At 38.6% G+C, this 14,350-nt stretch overlaps 1 protein-coding gene across 4 annotated transcripts in view; it reads right to left on the bottom strand.

Annotated features, from left to right (window-relative positions):
* The window catches only part of PCED1B (PC-esterase domain containing 1B), a 286,638-nt gene that overhangs the window by 136,663 nt on the left and 135,625 nt on the right, over positions 1–14,350 (bottom strand). For all 4 annotated transcript variants that reach the window (XM_081058552.1, XM_081058548.1, XM_081058549.1 and 1 more), the window contains one exon: positions 1,655–1,742. The gene's annotated coding sequence lies outside the window, so the exon portion shown is untranslated. The remainder of the gene's footprint in view (positions 1–1,654; positions 1,743–14,350) is intronic.

The raw sequence follows: 14,350 nt of genomic DNA, 5'->3' as shown, positions 1-14,350 counted from the left end.
GTAAGTCAGCTCATGTCCTTGCCCCGTTCAGAACCTTCAGACTCAGAGTCTCTCAACCCCTGACCACTCTCGGGAGGCACACGTGGAGATTTCAAAAACATTCCCAGCCCTTCCCCGACAAGTCCACCTTCCTTATCTCCCTTTCTGTTTTGTTTTTCATCACCATCTGATATCCTACTGTGTTTCCCCGAAAATAAGACCGGGTCTTATGGTAATTTTCGCTCCAAAAGAAGCATTAGGGCTTATGCTTAGGGGATATCACCCTAAAAAATCATGCGAGGGCTTATTTTCTGGTTAGGTCTTATTTTTTGGGGAAACACGGTATATATTTTACTTACTATGGAAGTTCCACGAGGGCAGGAATGTTTATGGGTTTTGTTTGGTGTTGTGTTACCAGGGCTGACAACAGAACTTGGCTGAACAAATATTTATGCAGTGAATGAAACGTGCTCAGGAAGGAGCTGGTGGCCTTGCCTACTGTAATGAACTCTAATGTGAGGAAAAGCCACAACAGGTACACACTGTTGATGATATGATTGATTTCCATAGGGCACATTTTCTGCTTTGTCCCCCAGTTTGTGATGCTTTTTTTCACCTCCCCAAAAGAGCACAAGAATGGTTTGGCCATATTCAGTGATGAATAAACTGTCTAAATACACCTAAGTGCCCATTTCTCATGTATTTTCCACTTGTTTTTAAGGCCCCCTGTTTGGTATTTATGAAAAGATGTCGCAGATGCCAGTATTGGAGAAGCAGGAGGCTTGTCTGTCTCCTCTCAACGTCTGCTAACAGAGTAATGCCAATTACCATGTGTCAAGGTCCTGAAAGGAATCAGACTGGACTTTAAGGGGATCAGGCAGTAGGCTTGACACAAATTTAATAAGCTGTCTCCTACCTTTGGAGCAGGTTTTTTTTGGAATCCAGTTCTGTCAAGAGGAGTTCTGACTACTTTAGTGGATAAACAGCAGAGATGCTGTGTTTACTCAGTGATATCTGAGTGCAGTTAAAGATGACCTCTGTGGAGGTCGTGTGGTCTGACAGGCCAATTAGTTGTTCTCCTTGTCAATACATGGAAACTTCTAGCAACTTCCATGGCAATGTATTTTCTGAACTAGTTCCTTGTATGAGGAGAAAATTATATTACCGCAGAGAGAACCAGGCCAAAGGAAAAATGTGAAGGGGGTGGGGTGCATAACATAAGGCTTGGCCACTCAGAAGGTCCGCCTACTCCAGATGAGTGTCAAGTATGTGATCGTGGATGTGAAGTGCTTTGTGGACTGTGAAGTGCAAGATGATAATGCTTTTCAAAAATGGCACCTAGGCCAGTTTCAGTGGCTCATGGGTGGGTCACACTCACTGAGTGGCCCTCTCACCTCCATCAATGTTTTCCAGAATAACCACTGTTCCTCTCCTCCGCCTGGACTCCTTTTTCCTTTCCATTGAGAGTCCGTGCATTACTAAACCCAAGAGAACAGGGTCAACGCACTGTTCTCAGTAGGTTACTCCTCTTGCTGTATTATGCTCTATATTTTTAATTCTTTCTCAGGTCTGTGCCATTGTTATCTCATGAACCTAATTTATGACTATTCGCAATAACATTGATGAATAAGAAGAATAATGTAAAATGAATAGGTAACATTTTTTGAGCACTTACGATGTGCCGGCCATTGTTTTAAGGGCTCTCCATGAGCTAATCCTCGTGACAGCCTCTGAGTCAGGGATCATTGTGAAAGCCACTTGACCTACAAGCAAAATGAAGCACAGAGACATTTAGAAACTTGCCCAAGGTTACCCAACTGGTCAGTGGCAGAGCCAGTATTCATGCACGTTGTTTCCTTTAGTCTAGACAAAATCACACTGAAATAAGTACTCTTGCTCCATTTTACATAGGAGAAAATTGAGAGAAATTTATAACTCACCCAAGGCCATGGGGCTAGTAAGTAGGATGTTCAGATCAGAACCCAAGTTTGTCTGCTTTCAAAGCCCTTGGCTGTGCTTTAATTGGCTTCTTGGGTAAAGCCCACATTTTTTGATTCATTATTAGTATTCTAAATTCGGCATTACCATTACTTGTGCTGGAAGTAGGTATTTAGATATCACTAGGTGTTAGAAAAAGATCCTATAATTTTTTGCTTCATTAAAAATATAGCCAACCATCAAAATGTGAGCAGCAGCACATTAGAGTTACAAAGAGTGACTGCTATGGGCCCTGGTGATGATGGTTTGTGTGGCTTGCATAACTCCAAAGAGGTATGCCATCCTTGTGGGGTAGGCACCAAGAGGCCTATTTTCAGATGGGAAAAATTGCCTGGTTACGTAACATAGTTAGTAGGTGGTCCAGATGGGATGGGATCCCATGTTCCCGGATCATCAGCCTGTGCTTGGCCCATCTTCCTCCCTCTACCAGACATCAGCAGAGGTGACGTCCTGCGTGGTACCCAGACAGCTCAGCCACACCATTTTTTCCCCCCTTGTAATAGAAAAATGAAGACTGCTTGTCATCCCATTGGGGGACTTTTGACTGAACTCAAGGGTCAAATCCCTACCTGACCTTGTCTGAATCAATCTACCACAGACAGCAGATTGGTTCTCTGGTCCTGGCCAGCCATTTATTTCAGGAGAAGACACTACTACGAGCCACTAGGAAGACGCTTTAAGATTGAAGATATTCATCATAAACCTAACGTTTCTGTTGGAAAAACAATTTTGAGAGCATAGCCTACACATGCCAGGTCTAGCAGCACCTTGATACCTCTGCCAAAAAGTAGACCCTGAAGCTATTTGGCCCACATGCTCTTTGTTATGCTGACGGATGTATTCATATTGTTTATTCATTATTTGAAATGTCCACATTCAACTCACTTTCTGACAACTTTCAGAAAGTATTTACGAACTGCTGGATAAAATTAACTGAATGTGTCCAATGAAAATATTTCTGAAAATAGGAGCAGCATTATCATTTTGACAGCAATTATGGAATTGCTATTCATTCATGTTATTCATGTTTATAGTGTAATGTTTGGTTTTGTTCTCGTGGAAGAAAACCCCAGTGAATTTGACACCAACTATTAAGTCAGTTCTTTTATTTTTTCTCTTTTTTTCCCATGTCTCTTTTTCTTTCCTTCCTTTTTTCTCTCTCCCTGTCACTGCCTTTCTCTGTCTCATTTTCTCTCTCTCTTTTTTTAAACTAAATCACTACCTGCTTTATAATTTTAATTCTAGTTGAGAAAAGCTTTAGTATTACTCTCCTAACATATTCTTTATTCTTCTGCTAATGTATGCCATTTATAATCTGAAAACACATGTTTTATCATTCAGCTCAATTTCTAACACTAAATTTAAATCATTGTTATCACTCATTTTTCTAAAGGGGTAAGTAACCAGTAGAGATTACCTTCCTGTGTTACTGCTGCCATTTTGGTAAATGTTATTCTAAGGGAGGGGATGAGGAAGATAATCACACATAATTCTCATTTTACCTAGCCTTAAATGTTCCTTTAGGTGTCAGATAATATCCCATGATATTATCATAACTCACATTCAGAATCACAATAGCTAATAGTTAATATGTCCCCAAGAAATAACTACATAACCTTAAACTAGGTTTGCAAAATACGTAGATCATGAGCACATTGTTACTCAGATTTTTTTTTTTTTTTAATGACAGGACATATTTCTTGACTAATTGACATAATGACTGAAGTTCTTTAGTCATTGTCGGTCTGGGAATGTAACATAGGTGTTTCCCTTCTCAATCCTTGGTTTAAAAAAGCCTTTATAAATAATACCAGAAATTACATTAATTAAATCCTTCAGTGTTAAAGTAACTTAAAAAATTAAGTATTGCTAGTGTAATTATCAACCAAAGATAATTCATACCATCAAAGGGCACATTTCCCTAATGCAGAATTATTTATTTTGTGGCACACAGAATGCTTTCGCTGAAGCATTTGAATTTGATAACCAAGCTTTTAAAGAACAGAGCATCCTCTTAAAAAACCTATCATGACCATCTCTGAAGACAAAAAATTTTGTAGAGCTTTTTTTTAAATCATGACACTCTTTTTCCTAACCTTTTTTCCTTATGTTTATTGATTAAATTATTTTTAAGACTGGTTATCTAAGAATAGCATTGATATACATTTACATATTAAGTATTTAACAGGTACTGGCTTTGGTGAAATATTATGGTAACCAAAGGTTTTCTTTTTTTTTTTTTTATTAGTTTCAGGTGTACAAGACAAGGTAATACTTAGACGCCCACCATCTACATCCCTCACACTGTGAACCCCCCTCCCCCCACCCACCATCCCTCCGACCTCACACCCAGCCATCACATCACACACATAAAATTATAGTTGGCATTCATTAATGTTTAGCCTCTGGTGCACAACGCCACAATCAGGCATCCACACCATCTCTGAGGTGGTCTCCCAAATAGGACGCATGCCCTTCGGATACCCAACAAAACCCCTACAACATTATTGAATAAGTTCCCCAAATTAATTTCCAGAAAACCCTGAGGCCATCTTGCGGCCACCAGCCGCCTCCCAATCCCTTCACCTTTCCCCTTATCCCCAACCCACCCCCCCCGCCCCCGCCCATCTAACAACTATCGGTTTTTTCTTTGTGTCCTCAAAACTGTCTCTGATCAGTTCATTCACATGTTCTTTTCTTTAGATTCCGCATATAAGTGAGATCATATGGTACTTGTCTTTCTCTTTCTGACTTATTTCACTTAACATAATGTTCTCTAGATCCATCCAAGTTGTTGCAAATGATAAGATTTCTTTCTTCTTTACGGCTGTGTAATACTCCATTGTATAAATGTACCACAGCTTCTTAATCCAGTCGTGTACCGATGGGCATTTCGGTTGTTTCCATGTCTTGGCTATTGTGTAAAGTGCTGCAATAAACATAGGAGTGCATACTGATTTTTGAATTGGAGTTTTGGATTTCTCCGGGTAGATGCCTAGGAGTGGAATTACTGGATCATAGGGTAGTTCCATTTTCAGATTCCTGAGATACCTCCATACTGTTTTCCATAGTGGCTGCACTAATCTGCAATCCCACCAACAGTGCACTAGTGTTCCCTTTTCTCCACATCCGCGCCAGCATTTGTTGTTTGTTGATTTATTGATGATAGCCATTTTGACTGGAGTGAGGTGGTATCTCATTGTGGTTTTTATTTGCATTTCTCTGATGGTTAGTGAGGTTGAGCATTTCTTCATATGTCTTCTTGCCTTCTGTATGTCCTTTTTAGAAAAATGTTTCCTCAATTCCTCTGCCCATTTTTTAATTGGGTTGTTTGTTTTTTTGGAGTTGAGTTAAGTTTTTTTATAGATTTGTGATATTAATCCCAAAGGTTTTCTTTTTAAAAAATGTTTCCTAGGTCCGTCTGTGAATTTTCATATCAGGATATTAAAATTGCAGCTCTTAAAATTATTTCTATCTCACCCCATCAATTCTTTCCATCTCAACATCTCTCCTGGCTTCTCTCTGGCATTTCTGTGACATTGAGTTTTCAGTCTTTTGGGACCTTGGGCATGACCTGTCACCTAATAACCATACTTAAAAATCATTCTTTTTACTTCATATTTAAGTTTCCTAAACTGTGATAGTCTGAAGCAGAGAAATTAGATGTAGAATTCAATTTTTTTCTTGCATAATACACATTGATCATGCAACTATTTAGTACTGCACTCGAAATTCTCCTTACATTGGCTCCCGGCAAATTTTCCAGTGTTCACTACCACAATTCTTCCTTCTAAACAATACATTCCAATCTGGCTGATTCAGTGTCCTTAAAGAGGCAGTCAAATGTGCTCACTAGCATTTCTCACTGATCGATAGCCTATTGATCCTAAAAGACCTAGCAAAAATCTCACTTCTATGAAGCCATCTTTGATCTTATTCATATTACGTTAAAGCACCATTTTCTGAAACTTCTGACTTAAGCCCTCCTTAAAAGATTCAGTTGGCATCTGAAGAAGACCCTTTCGATAGTAATGTTGAGATGAGTAGGGTGTGGAGAAGACAGGAATGGAACCAGGGAAACAAAGTAGAGGCCCTTATAGTGGCCCAGTAGCAAGAGTAGGATGGGTTTTTAGATAGATGAAAGAGGCACAATTTTTAGGACTCCATTGATTGAGATTTGACAGACAAATCATTTCAAGATCACATAAGGGTAATAAGGAAGATATGCACAATCATTATAGGAGAACAAAGAAGGATGGTGGTGCTGAGTGTCCAGAAAAGCTTTTCCTGTAGTAACCCAAGACAAACCTTGAAAAATGGGTTTCTACGGTGAAGTGGACTTGGAGGAAGGTAATTCCAGTCCAGTCTGAAGGAATAACATGGGTAAAGGCTAGAGAGGATGTGGTGTACCCAGTGAACAGCAAGTAGTTTGGTTTTGCCAGGACTGTAGTAGAGGATGGGTAGAGGTAGAAACTCTATAGAGAGGAAGCTGGAAAGTAGGTGAAAGTCAGATCATGAAGAGTCTTGTGTATCACCCCACGCCATTTTGATCTCATTCTGAAAGCTATGAGTTCAGCCTATGAATGATTTTAGCAGCTGGAGTGATATGAACAAATTTGAGGAGATACGCCACTCAAAAAAAGATGATTTTGGCATAACGATTATTTTGAGCTGAGGGCAATGGAGGAGAAGCAAATACCAGAAAAGTTCTCTGCCCTCCCCCATTTGCCTAAAAGCAAGATAAAATAAACCTTAAAAATAAATTTATAAAGGTGTCCCCACTCCCCTTTCTACTCAGGAAGACAGAAGTAAACTACTAGAGATGACTCTGGGTCCTTATCAGCCCTGAGACAGCCCCAGAGGTATCTACGTAACAAATTGTACCAATTAGCCCTAATCTCTCCCATTAGTTCTCCCTTCTTATAATTTGCTGCTCTGGAAACCTCAAAGTCCTTTTCCTTTATCTTGTTATTTCTTTAAAAATTTACTGTTCTTTTGTGAAGATGCTGTATAAACCCAAATTCTAACCACCCTTTTGAGTTACTCATCACTGAATACTCTCATGTGTGTGCAAGCTGCGCATGTTAATACACTTTTGTTTGTTTTTCCTTTGTTAATCTATCTTTTGTTACTGTAACTTGCAGGGCTCTAAGCAATGAACCTAAACCGGGTAGAGGGAAAACAATTTTTCTTCCCCTATCTCATTTAGAAAAAAAAACTTTCTAATTACAGTGAGGAGGGAGTAGCAGACCAGTTAGGGTACTATAAGAGTAATCCAATGAAGAGATGATGAAGGCTGGAATTGAGATATAGTAATGGAAATGGAGAAGGAGATATAGTTGGGAGATGTTAAAATGCTGGGATTGACAAGACTGCTGCCTGAGTAGATGGAAGAAGGTGGAAGAGAAGAGAGCTTGAAGACTAACTTTCTGATTTATAGCCTGGGTGGTACAGTAAAGGGTGGTGCCATTCTCCAGATGGGGAATATGTTTGATGGAGAAGAAAATGAGTTTCTTTTGGACATGCTGAGTTTGAGTAGTCTGTATGACAACAAAGAAGAAACACCTCGTATAAAGATAGGTGAAGATGCCTGGAGCTCAGAAGAAAGAGCTGAGCCAGAGATTTAGATTTTCGTGGTCAATCTGCATTTAGTTAGTAGTACAAGCCATTGGAGTAGATGAAACAAATCAGAGACTATATGTAACAAAAGAAGAGAAGAGGATGGAAAAAGAGACAGCAATATTTAAGTAGTTGGAAGAGCAGGAGACAGAAAAGGAAGAGCCAATGAGGGAAGAGCCAAAGCAGAGGAAGAGGAAAGAATAACTGAAGCCTAATGATGGAGAGGAGATGATGGTGTCCAGCAGGGCCAAATGCATTAGATTAAGGAAGAGAAAGCCTGTGAATGTTCACTGGATTTAGAAGCAGGTGACCTTGGCACAAGTAGTTAAGTAGAAGAGGAAGACATATGACTGTGAATTGGGGAATGCATAAGATATAAGGAACAGTAACTGTCTTTTTCAAAAAGTTTGGATGTGAAGAATGGAAAAGATAAAGCCAGAACTATGCAGGGGAATGCAGAATCAAGAGACAGCTGTTGAAATTTGGAAGGTTTGGGCATATTCAAATGCAGGGGAGGAAATGGCAGTAGAGAAGAGAAGGAAGATGTAGGTAAAACAAGGCATAAAGAATGAAGCAAAGGCAAGAAATAAAAGGAAGGAAGGAAGAAAAGAAGGAAGGAAGCAAGGAAGGAAGGAAGGAAGGAAGGAAGGAAGGAAGGAAGGAAGGAAAGAAGAAAGGAAAGAGACAGGAAGGAAGAAAGGAAAGAGGGAAGGAAAGAAGAAAGGGAGGGAAGAAGGAAGAGAGGGAGGGAATAAATGAGTACATGGGATGGGAGAGATAGGAGGGACTCACTTCCATTCGGAGAAAATGGAAAGAGAAAAGGATGAGTGTGGATACAAACTGGATTTGAAGGACTGGGTAAGAGTTTGAGGGAATATTTACCTGCAGATTTCAAGTTCTCTGTAAATAGAAAAGTGGGTAAGACATCTTGAGAAGGGTTGAAGAACAAGGAGGTGGCTGTACTTCATGAAAAGGCAGCTGTGGTAGAGAGTGGCTGCTGGAATTTTTAATTGTTGAGAAATAGAAGTTCTAGGGGATGATAAGCTCTAGGATTGTCAATACATGGCAATAAAGGAAACGGGGTTATGAAGGTTAATGGGGTTAAGAGGAAGTGTGAGGCTAAGGCTTTGAAGGGTCATCCATGTGGACAAAGAAGTCACCTAGGATGATGGTGAGACCTAAGATGAAAATGTAGTATGAGTCAGGAAAAGCAATTCTTGATGCTATAACAAGAAACCCCAAATTTCAGTGGCCTACCAAAAAAAAAATTATTTCTCTCTCATGTCACAGTGCAGTTTGGTTCAGGCAGCATTCTTGGTAGCTGTCCTCCAAGCAGAGCCTCAGAGATGAGGACTCCTATGTGTGGCTCTGCCATCTGGGGTCATTCATTTCCAACTGGTATAACTCTGAAGCAAAACATAGGAAAGATAACACACAAAAAGGAAACCACCATCTCACTTATGAACATGGAAACAGCCATTTAAATAAAATGCCAGCAGTAATAAAAGAAAAATACAGCATGACACAGTAGAGTTTATTTTAGTAGTGAAAGAAAGAGGTTATATCTATGCGGGCCTGGCTGAAATGGATGGAATGGAAACATTTGCTTTGCTCAGCCTTCTGTATCTCATCCAAACATTTGTATTTCATAAAGTCAGAAATATTGGTTCTCTATTTCAGCAATCAACAATGAAATAAATCTGTGAAGACACTCTGTAAATTGAAATGTACTCTGTAGGAGTGAGGAATTTTTTAGCACATAAGGCCTCATGCTGGGTGTTGTTTAGGACAAGACATTTAAGACATGATTTCTCTTCTCTGGGATCTTACCATCTGGCTGGGAAAGATATGCCATGAAAAGATCCACACAATACCAAGTAGTAAAAGCCTAATGGAGGGATAGACATGTTTAGAGTTGAGAGGCAGAGGAGATAATCTTCAGGCATTGCCTATTGCAGAGAAACCAAACCATTTAAATTTCTTCCTGGACACAGGAAAGTTGCCTTTCCTGGCCCCCATTGCTTTCAGGAAGAATCAAGTAATAGCTCTGGCTCTCTCTCTCTCTCTCTCTCTCTCTCCTCTCTCTCTCTCTCTCTCTCTTCCCTATTCATTCAAAGAATAAGTAAATGTCAATAGTACACACACATGCACACATAAAGCCAGATTGTTTTCCAATCACCTATTTTCTTAATCCATTCATTCATTTGAACAATATTTATTATGTGGCAGACACTGGGTCCTCATGGAGCTTACTTTCCAGTTAATTTGTGAGCTCTAGGGATATTTTCATCTCATTTTATTATTTCAGAAGCCACCCCTTGGATTTATTAATTCAACCAATGTTCTGTTTTCTAATTCATTAATATCTCTCTTTAGCCTTATTGTTTTCTGGTTTCTACTTTACTTAAGTTTGTTTTGTTGCTGTTAATTGAATTTCATACATACGTTTATTTTTCTTCTTCTCTTGTTTAATAATGAAAGTATATAAGGGTACAATGAAAGCATCTCATGCGTACATTTAACAGTTGTTAAGTTAACTTGGAATCTTTAAATGGACATTCTTCAGTGTTACCAATACTATGACTCACACAGTGGATGCATTTAAGTCAGAAAACTGTCTGCAGGAGTTCTGAAACCCAAAGAAAGAACACGTGAATGATTTTAAAGGTTTCTCAACCATTGACAAAGAAATGAAATGCATTATTTATTTTAAAAAATCAGTATGATCAGCATTCTGTATGGGTAATTATAGGTATTTGCAAGGTACATTTTTACTTTATGTGGTTTTCACTTTATGAGCTGATTTTAGAGCCAATCTTCCATGTTATTTATTTGTTTCTAGGTATTATTGTCTCTTGTGTGTTTTCAGGTATAACATTCTGGTTATCATTGGTATGAATATCATTTATTATGGTTTTGATTTATTTGAATTTATACGGGTTGATATGAAATGTCCCCTTACCTAATACCTTGTTTCAGGAAAATCCCATATTCTAGGAAGTGTTAAGTACACCTCTGGTTTCTAAAAATATGTAATTGATCACACATACACACACACACACACACACACACACACCTTTACAAATTATCAAACTTGTTCTTCACTGGTCTGCTCTAGGCATGCTAGAATGTGAGTCACTGAGTTATGCATCTTTATCCACTCAGATTGTTAACATAAAAGTCCAGCAGGAAAGCATCATAATCAGAATGTTACAAAACCCCCAGCCCTTCCCCTGCTTGTAGCCACCCAATCCTCATTCCCCTCTCAAACAAAGCGATTTAGCCAAAACAAGGATTAGAAACAAGACAGGTTTGCTTATGATGAGGCTTAGCTAAGAGCCAAAGAACTGGGAGATCTAGATGGTGTCTGGTACGTGGTAGGTACTTAGTACATTTTTGGTGAATTACCAAACAAGTGAATTCTGACTTCAAATCATGTGCTCTTTCTATCTCATGCCCTCACAGTGTCGTTGTGAGTCTTAAATGTGAAACATGTGAAAGAGCTTTGCAAACCAGCCTGCTAGGTGTTTTTATCACACTGTAGTGGGTATGGGAGAGGCCCACATTGGGTGTGACCCTAAGGAGTAATGGCCGACAAAAGCACGGAGGGTGGCAGCCCCACTCTACTGCTCTGAAAAACCACTTGGTTTTTCAGAGCTATGTTTTAGATGGGAAAGGAAAGGCACTTGCTGAATCTCTTGATTCATCCAAAGGCCATTATAAGGGTTTTGTTGTCAGTACTCTGTAAGATTTCCCAGACTTAACCTTGACTCTGCTTATATAAAGTGGCTGAAAACTGGGAAAGCAAGAGGTCAGACTTGGTAGCAATTTAGGGTCTCATCTCTCTCCCCGCATCCCACCAACTACAGATGGGCCAGCAGAAAATGTTTATTTCTTTAACCCCTTAGGCTAAACAGCTTTTGAGAAAGTGATCAGTGGATGAACGGTCTACCATAATTGAATAATTAATTTGTGTCTTTATTTCCCTTAACATTTTAGGACTAATTATCTCCTGTGAAACAATCTTATAAAAATGCATCTCCATCCACTCAGATTATAAAAATGCTATACAAATAACTAACACTAATTCAGAATTACTTTGTACCAGGACCTGTGCTTGATACTTTATGTAAGATAGCTATGATGATTATCTCTACTTCACACACGAGGAAATTAAAGCATAGGGAGGTTAGGTAATTTGCTCGAAGTTGCCCAGCTAGAGCCAAGTTAGGACGCTCTATGGTTTAGCTTCAGAATGTGTACTCTTAATTAACCACTGAATGATATTATCCTTCAGCAACAAAGGCTTTTTCATTACTAAAGCTAGATTACTGGGGCAGTTTTGCACCTAATTCTGTACATGGCTTCATACTGAGGCCATGGATTATTTTCAGATCACCAGAAGGGTTCCCTGTAATTGGCACTGTGTAAATAGTAATACAGGTATTATCACAACTTAGGTACCATAACTGCCCCTAATAGAGGCATAGCTCTCCACTGAGTTGAAATCGAATGGCTAACATTTCTTTTAAAGGAATCACGACAGCTTTCAGAATAGATGATCATAGACTTTAGAACTTGAAACGGGAACTTAAAGGTGACCTTACTCAATCTCTGAGAAGCTCAGTGACTTGTCCAAAGCTATACTGGCAGTTAGAATTTGAATATAAAGACCTGAAATTACCGGTTTGAAGTGCAGAGACCTTTTCAACAAATTCGTTCCTCCTTTACAACACATTTCTCATTCTCGGCCCTCTTTCAGGGCCTTTAGGATTGTAGAGACAGAAATAAGTGAGACATGCCTTTCAATGTGAACTTAGCAAAATGAATACAAGAACTTCCCAAGGTCCCCATTTACTTTACTAGACTATGTGCCTTTCCTTAGTTTGTTCTGTTAGTGATCAAGTAAAAGTTTTGGTGTCAAGAATAGCAAAGAGTCAGATTTTACCAACCTGCACGCTAACCAGTTCACCTGACAAAATCTCATGGGTACTGCTGGAAGACACAAGTGTCCCAAGTCAGAGATATAGGAGAGTTTATTATTCACGGGAATACTAGTAGCTAGAATATTAGCATTTGTTCACCAGTTCACTAAGCTCCATCTACAAAGGGCAATAGGAAAAGGCCAGACGTGTAGTGGGTTGTGTTACAGGAGAGGAGCTCCGACCTGAATTTTTTATAATGGACAGTAAGCACACCTGTTCTTTGCTCTAAAGAGAGACATTATATCTATTATACTGGAGAGCAGACACACCTGTCCTTTGCTCCAGTGGGAAACCCCTTCTTTATCTGCCAAGATTTTTCTCTACAAAGACATCCTTGAAAAGATAGTTTGTAACAAAAGGCAGTCAGTGCCTCTATTTGCAAGATGTGCAGAGTCATTGAGAGACTATCTATCAGACTTGAGATCCATGGAGAATTGTCATCCAACAACATGAATCTATGAAAAATAGCCCTATTAAAGTCTCTAAATGTTATGCTATTTTTAAAGTGCTTAGGTAACTGAATTATTTGATGATCAGACATCAATTTCATATTGTTTCAATAAAGCCTTGTAACAAGAAAGTTGTTTCTTGACCCAATCCTGCAAAAATAATTCAAATCTGATGAGAGCATTCTGATAATATTTTAAATATGGGAATACACTTTTTCTAAGCATTTAACACACAAGTGCACATAAAATATTTTCTTGTTTGGGAAGTGAAACGAAAGAGGAAGCGCCAATGATAATTCAGTTTCTTAGCAGCAGCATGTATTTTTATGTACAGTATATCACCAGGGTGGTATGACCATGCTGATACGAGCAAAGAAAGCTCGTGTTATGATAATTGTTTATGTTGATAGAATTATTTTGTATGATAAAATAAAAGATATTATCATTATTAAAACGTTATATATTCTGTGTAAATAGTTTTAATTTATGACTAGAGTTTTTTGCCTTTATGCAATAATTTCTTTTCTCCTAACTAGTTATGAATAATATCAGCTACCATTTGTCATGTACCTAATATTCAGGTACTTTGCATATTTTATCTTATTTGAATTTTAATTGAGGTATATGAAGGAACAGAGATACACACAACTAGAGATGGAGAAGCCAGGATTTAGATCTATCTGTTTGGAAAGCTGATATATATCAATTACATTACTCTACCTTATTGTTACCTGGGCCACCTTTGGCCTGAAATATGGATTTCCAAGAAGATCTTGAAACATTACCCTACATGTTGCTACCATGTTTTCCCAAAAATAAGACCTAGCTGGACCATCAGCTCTAATGTGTCTTTTGGAGTAAAAATTAATATAAGACCCCATCTTATTTTAATATAAGACTGGGTCTAATATAATATAATAAATATAATATAATAAATATAATTTAATAAATATAATATAATACAATATAATATAATATAATACTGGGTCTTATATTAATTTTTGCTCCAAAAGACGTATTAGAGCTAATGGTTGGCCTGGTCTTATTTTCGGGGAAACATGGTAGGTCAGTTGCCTTAGTCCACTTCCCTTGGGCATACTGGCATTTTCAGCAGTGTTTGCTTCTCCACAGCTCAAGAACACCATCAAATCTTAAAGATAGAAGGGATCCCAAGTCGCCATTCTAGAGGCTCCCAAACGAGGCCTATCTGTTCTTTGCTTCAAGCTTCCTTGGTTGGAAGCTCTTGTGTTTAGAAAATTTTTAAATGTTTCTCTGTCACTCTGTAAATTTATACACATTGTTCTATGTCTGCTCTTAAAT

This window comes from Rhinolophus hipposideros (genome assembly GCF_964194185.1).
Source record: "Rhinolophus hipposideros genome assembly, chromosome: 9".
NCBI lineage: Eukaryota > Metazoa > Chordata > Mammalia > Chiroptera > Rhinolophidae > Rhinolophus > Rhinolophus hipposideros.
This window is presented reverse-complemented; position numbering and strand designations above follow the sequence as displayed.